Source organism: Myotis myotis, unplaced genomic scaffold (genome assembly GCF_014108235.1).
Source record: "Myotis myotis isolate mMyoMyo1 unplaced genomic scaffold, mMyoMyo1.p scaffold_m19_p_2, whole genome shotgun sequence".
Taxonomy (NCBI): domain Eukaryota; kingdom Metazoa; phylum Chordata; class Mammalia; order Chiroptera; family Vespertilionidae; genus Myotis; species Myotis myotis.
The window spans coordinates 160,205,101-160,212,321 of record NW_023416324.1 but is presented as its reverse complement, the minus strand read 5'-3'; the positions used below and the strand labels follow the sequence as shown (position 1 = coordinate 160,212,321).

Genomic DNA, 7,221 nt, shown 5'->3' with positions numbered 1-7,221 from the left:
TGGATGGAACAGGGTCTTGGGGAGTCACAGGGTGGAGTGAACAGTGTGAGCCAGGCTGATGGAAACTCAGATGTGGCTGCCAGTCAACTCTGCAACTGGAGAGGTCCCAGCACAGGAACAATGACTCCTGTGAGCACCCTGGTCTTGAAGAAAGCCACCTCCGAGGTATTACCCTGATGCCAAATAATCCAGTTCCTCTCCGAATGTCCCAGATTCCTATCAAACCGTCACCCCAGCATTGGAGCCCAGAGGGATCAAGTCTGGGTAAGTCTGCATGCTGGCCCTTTTAGGAGGAACACCTGGGACTCCAGCAGCCTCCAGGTCACTCAGCCACAGAGTTACCGGACTTCTCTTCCCAGCTCTGGAACCCTGGGCTGGGGGTCTGGTGTGGGGTTGGGTCCCCTTGCTCCTCACAGGAGGCCTCCACAGCCGCAATATCCCTCCCGATTGACAAAACGCCACACACGGGTGTCAGACCAGCCTGTTCCGTGCCTCAGTTCCTCCTACCAATCTCAGTGTGTTTCCTTCTTCCCTTCTCCCGTTGTAGGGCTTCCACTCAGCCAGCTTTCAGGTGGTTCTGAATGATGGTGGTTCTGTATTTTACTTGTAATTTTGATGTGGTTGTGGGAGGTGGTGAGTACAGGCGTTTACCTACGTCGCCATCTTGGTTTTCTCCATAATCTCATTTTAAGATATTAAAATAATTATGATCCTTATGTTTGTAGACCTTGTCTCCAAATAAGGCTACTTCACAGGTCCAGGGGTTAGGCCCTGCACCTATCTGTCCAGGGACATCATTCAATCCACTACACTCAGTTTCCTCCTCTGTAAAATGGGGGGATGGCAAAGCTATGGCGACACACATTACTCCACTCACAGCACGTGGAGCAGCCGGCACGTCGGAAGCGCTCAGTGCACATTAGCCCTGTCATCACTCCTCATCCTTCCAGATGCCGCTCGATGAAACCTCCTCTGGGCTGTGCCCCAGTCCCTTTCCCTCATCCCAACAAATGCCATTGCCTGCACCCTTTCTCCCACGGCCTCTGTACACCCCTCCAGCTTTCCCAGGGCCTGGTGGTGAGCAGGAGGAGGCTGGTTCCCTCTGCCAGCCCACTGGCTCCTGTAGATTAAAAAACTGGATCTTATTCATGTCTCTTTGAAAAAAACAAATAACCATTTTTGAGTCATACAAAAATATCGTGGTCACGAGCAATAATATGTGTGTACAGGCATCAGAGAGCAAACAGAACTCCTCCTGATAAGCCCAATGTCTCACCGTTTCCTCCTGACCATTTGGCTGGACCCTTCACCCCATCTCTCCAGCAGCCAGTACAGAGCCTGCCATGTGGGGTCACGCACAGATATTTGTCAATAACTTAAAGGAGGACAGCAACCTGGAGGCCAGCCCAGGAACAAAGGAGCGACTAGATGTACTGCCCAAGGCCCCTTGCTTGGTGGGGACACAGGTGGGTCCTGGGGTGATGGGAACATGGAAGCAAGTCCCTGGGGCAAGGAGGCACAGCAGGGGAGTATGAGCATGATGGGTGGTCTGGCCTCAGGTAAACTCTCAGCCCGGACCCTGGAGAGCTGCAGTACCCACTGGCATGGCTGTGCAAAGGGCACACCAGTTACCCCTGCTTCTGTGGCCTGTTTACTATTTATGGCTAATTACAATGTGGCATAATAGCAGTGTGTTTATAATTATGTGGCAGATTAATTTTGTTATTAGCTTCATTTGATTACACTGCTGAACTCCATTTGCTAAGTCTCCACTACCCAAAGCCAAACACAGAAACGTTCTGAAAGGCCCATTGCTCGCCTCTACTATTGCAGTTAGAGAAGGTAGGGAGGACCTGGCCCCACCTTCACAATGCAGGTGAGCGCCCTGGCCACAGCCGGCCGGTGGGGCGTAACTGTCCTGTCCTGAGTCCTCGCCGTCTGGCCTAAGGGTCTCATGAGCTCATACTCAGACAGCAGCCCCGCTACTGCCCATGTGACACACACTGCACGTCCCCCACTCACCTGGGCTGGGGGACAGGTCATCTGGCTCCAAAGTGGGGCAGGGCTGGGATGATGCTGGGCATCCAAGTTTACTCCAAGCGGGTCCATCCTGCCCCCACGGCCCCCACCACAGGCTCCAGACAGTGGCTTCACACCCACCCCTCCCCCCACTCCCCACCTCCTCACGTCCTCTCGTGCCTTCTGTCTCAGCACCCAGTGTCTGCGGGGTGGAGCAGCGTGGAGGTGCCGGCGGGCTCAGCCTCCAGCCAGGCAGCCAAGTGGTAGGAGGCGGGGAGCCACAGAGAGAAAGGCCAGGATGTGCAGCTAAGCGGTGACCCCAACATTTCCAGGAGAAGATGTCCACAGGGCCCTTGCCAGACCTCCATGGGGTCCAGTGACCCTTTGGGCCCATTCCCTCTGTGGAAGTTCTTCTCTCATCTGGCCTTATTCCTTCTTCTCATATCGTCCAACCATTTCCTCGGTCTCTCTCCTCAGTGGCGTTAAAGCACAACCAGCAACCCTGACCAGTTTGGCTCAGTGGATGGAGAGTTGGCCTGTGGACTGAAGGGTCCCAGGTTCGATTCCGGTCAAGCGCATGTGCCGGGGTCCTGCCCCAGCAGGTCCAGGGGTTCCCAAAGGCGTAGACGGAGTCGGTGAAGAAGGAATGACATGGAGGCAGCGTTCAGTTGATCAGCAGCCTAGCCAGGATCTCCAGCCAGGATCTCCAGCCAAGTTCTGGTCTGGATCTCCAGCGAAGTTCTGGCTAGGATCTCCAGCCAGGTTCTGTGTCCATGTTCTCTTGCTAGGTTCTCCAGGTTCTCCAGCCAGGTTCTGTAGTCAAGTTCCCTCGCTAGGTTCTCTAGCCAGGTTCTGTCCAGGTTCTCCAGCCAGGTTCAGTCACCAGGTTCTAGTCAGGTTCTCTTGCCAATTTCTGTAGTCAGGTTCAGTCCAGGATCTTTTGCCATGTTCTCTCCAGCGAAGTTCTTCTGTCTGTAGGTTCTGTGTAGGTTCTGTCTTCTTAGTTCTGTGTTCTAAGCTCTGTATTCTAAGTTCTGTGTCTTGCTGTCTTATTACATCTGTATTTATACCAGTTGATTCAATCCTATCAATCTCTATTACAAAGGTTAGGGCGTTTCTTATCTCCATTCCAGGGAGTAAAGATTATGTAGCTTAAGCATGATTGTTCATAGTTAAAGTGATTAATTACCCGCCTGGCACTTAGTTAAGAGGTTTTATTCCCTCCCTAACTTCAGGGGAAAATCCCTACCTTGGGAAACAACCTTTTTCAGAGACCTTGGTTAAAACACATAGTGCCAAGAAGGTGAGAAAACATATTAAGAACAGTATGCCATATATGCCAGGTCCTTTGAAATAGCAAGGATGGACCGGCTCCCGGCACGCATGTACCTTGGTTGCAGGCACATCCCCAGTGGGAGGTATGTAGGAGGCAGCTGATCGATGTTTCTCTCTCATTGATGTTTCTAACTCTCTATCCATCTCCCTTCCTCTCTGTAAAAAATTAATAAAATATATCTAAAAAACAAAACAAAACCACAACCAGCAGCCCCTTTGAGGGAAGCTTCTGGGCACCTGGAGATGGGATCCATTCTCCCTCGCACCCCTGCCCTGGCACCACACCCCAGGCCCCTGCAGACCACACACCCGAGTACCTTCCACGACAGCACCTCCACGTCTGGTCCCACTGAAGTCGGTGCTGTCGCTGCTCCATAGAACTTGCGCCACAGAACTTGCCCAAGACCTGCGGCTGGGAAGCTCAGAGCCGGGATGTGAGACCAGGTTTGCTGTGTTTGGAGCCCATGCTCTCAGCCGCCTCATTACAGCACCTCCTCCCCTGTCATTCGCTCCACAGACACTGACGAGCATCTCTTCGAGGCCAGACCCTCTGCTGGGTGCTGAGGACAGACCCACAGACAGGCAGGGATGGACAAGCCCCTGTGCGCTCACATCCAGGCCCACCTGGTGCCTTGTGTGAGCTTTTTCCTCCCGGGGCTTTGGGAGATCAGGGGCTGAGGGTGGGTGGGATTCAGTGCCAGCAACTCCATCCCCAGCCGAAGAGGCACAATATTTGGGGTAACCAACACACCACAGAGCAGGCTGCGGGCAAACGGCTGGTGCGGGCCTCAGGCCTCCCTGGGAGGGGGTCCTCACCTGGGATCTTTCCCGCTCCACCTGGTTAATTCTCACCTCTTAGGTTTTCTCCCAAGGAAGCCCACCCGAGTAGCCCTGGGTCCCTGTCCCCCGCAATTGCAGTTCTCCTCGGGAGCCCCAGTACCTGTGTCCCTGGATGACCGGGGATTTGGAGTCAGGTCCTGCCCCGCCCTCTGGAATGCCCGTGGCTGCCCCCGGGGCACACACGCGGTCGGCTCTCATGGGTATCTGTTGAATGTGTAACTCGGGTTGGAAAGCTGGGAGGAGTAAGCGCAGGTAGAAGGAAAGAAACGCAGAGAACAAACTTTGGCTTGTGGTCGGCAGGGCCTTTCCCCATCTAGGAATTGCTGGGCCCCCACAGGAATTTCACAGGGTTGGAGCCCTCCCTCCATCCTGCTTGCCCCGGCCTGGGTGGGGCAGCAGCTCCCTGCATCCGAGATTCCTTAAGCTCTTCTCAAGGATCCCCACAAACAGCAGCTCCCCACTCTCCTCTTCGCGACAGCAAGGGGACGTTCTTTGCTTTAGGGATGTTCTTTGAGTCTGACCTCTATGTTTTCTATGCCATTTTTATGCCCCCTTTCCTTCTGCTCTTGAACACAGATCAGCACTATCAGAAGCTAGACAAGAGCTTAGAGATGATCTAAGAAAGTAGCTTTCAAGTCTTTTTTTTTTCTAAGCAGGAAAATCCAAAAAAATCAGAATTGGAAGTCTAAAATGTGAGACCAACAAAAGGGGAGCACCTCTGATTGATGTAGGGGTGGGAGCCCTCCCAGGGCACCCCCAAGAGCTTCGGGGAACCCAATGTGAAACCCAGTGATCAGATCTAAGTCTGACACTTTATGGATGAGAAAATCTGGAGAAGGGAGGTGACCTGCCCCAGCCAGGACCGCAGCCCACGCTTTCCCCGTCCTGCAGCTCACAGCCAATGCTGTTGGACCTCATGAAACAAACAATGGCGTTGGGGTGCTTGCAGTTGTACTTTTTTTAAAATTTTTTTTTTAAATTGATTTCAGAGAGGAAGGGAGAGGGAGAGAAAGATAGAAACATCAGTGATGAGAGAGAGACTCATTGATCAGTTGCCTCCTGCACGCCCCCCACTGGGGGTTGAGCCTGCAACCTGAGCATGTGCCCTTGACAGGAATTGAACCCGGGACCCTTCAGTCCGCAGGCCAACGCTCTATCCACTGAGCCAAACCAGCGAGGGCATGCAGTTGTACTTTTTAAAAGTATGTTCCAGTGTCATTGGGGAGCGATGTGTTTTGCGTGTCTTCTTTTATGCTATCTGGCACTTGGACATGCCGAAAGACTCAACCAGAAATTGGCAGAGGACGTTAGACAAACATGTTTCACCAATCTCTACATCTTTGAACAAAAATGGTCATCACATTTTTGCAAACATTTCCACAGAGGGCTGCAGAGCTGCCCATCTTTTTTGTGTTATTTACTTATTTGTTGCTTTTGGAATGCATTTGGAGTGCAAACCACGCGATAGCAAGAAAGATTCGATTGGAATGAGAAACGGTGACGTCCTCTGGGCTGGGATTCATTCAGCCTCTGGGCCTCGGGGACCTGGAGATCTTCATGGGACCAGCTTCCTTGGGATTGTTAACATCACCCTCAATCAGTGGTTCTCAACCTTCCTAATGCCGCGACCCTTTAATACAGTTCCTCATGTTGTGGTGACCCCCAACCATACAATTATTTTCATTGCTGCTTCATAACTGTAATTTTGCTACTGTTATGAATCGTAATGTAAATATCTGATATGCAGGATGTATTTTTTTAAAGGGGTGAATCGTGAAATATTTATTGAAACAAATAGCAAGACTAACAGAATATGGGGCCAATAAGGAACATGAATAATTACTCAAGGACCCCAATTCTAATTCATAGAACCCCTTCTGTCTAAGTGCTCATAGACCATTTTTGAAGCAAAAGGTTCAGTTACAAATCTCAGACCTTCACCAGAGGACACACACAGGGGAGAGACCAGTTAATTTCCTTCTTGGTCAGAATGGACCTGGGGCCCCTGGGGCACCTCGTAGACATGTGTCCTTTGGTGGCGTTTAAAGGTCCCTAGTTGGCGGAAGGCCAGGTGGCAATGGGGACACGGGTAGGGTCTCAGGCCCGAGTGGGTGCGCATGTGGACATTGAGGTTCCCGTGGTGGCCGAACCTTTTCTGGCAGACAGCGCACTGATAAGGCTTCTCCTGGGTATGGACCCGCTGGTGGTTACGCAGCGTGGACTTGTGGGTGAACCTCTTCTCGCAGACTTTACAGCAGAACGGCTTCTGACCCGTGTGGATCCGCTGGTGGACGTGGAGGTCTGAGGCTTGAATGAACCTCTTGGGACAGTCAAGGCACTGGAAGGGTCTCTCTCCTGTGTGTGTCCTCAGGTGAAGGTCTAACTGTGATTTGTAGCTGAACATTTTGCTGCAATCTTGACACTCGTATGGTAGCTTCCTCCTGGATTCCTTGCCAACAGGGTGACCAGTTGGCTCCACAGTGCTTGATGCACCCACTGAATGGCACCTGTGCTGTCTGGTGACTTCTCCTGTGCCCCACGTCATGGCTCCTTCTTGAGGCTCCTCTTGGGGTGTGGGAGTGTTGCCCCTTTTTCTCTTGGGGGCACCTCCTGGATTCCCAGAACCTCTTCTCTTTGGACACTGACTCAAAGCCTGTGTCTCCGGAACCTGGGTGGAAGGTACGTCACGGACATCCACACGCTCCAGACCAATTCCTTCAGGCGGGTTCTGCTCCCCCTCTGTCTTCACCGAATCTCCAGGACTGCTGGGAAGTGGAGGCTCTGGAGATGTGAGTACTACTGCCTCTTCCCTGTCTTCCATCACATCCTTCTCCAACTTCACCAAATTCTCCATGGGCCTCACACCCTCAAGATCATTTTTCGTGGAAATTGCCTCCGGCAGGAAGACTTTCTGTCCCTGTCCCCACAGCACGTCACTGGTTCCTGGCTGGTTTCCCGGCTCTTCACTGACCTCCTGGCTGTTCTCAGGATGTACCCCCATCTGACTTATGGGGGATCGGAACTTCA

At 52.4% G+C, this 7,221-nt stretch overlaps 1 pseudogene; it reads right to left on the bottom strand.

Moving 5' to 3' along the window:
* Positions 1-6,028: 6,028 nt before the first annotated feature.
* On the bottom strand, positions 6,029-7,015 carry LOC118674962 (annotated as a pseudogene).
* Positions 7,016-7,221: the final 206 nt, after the last annotated feature.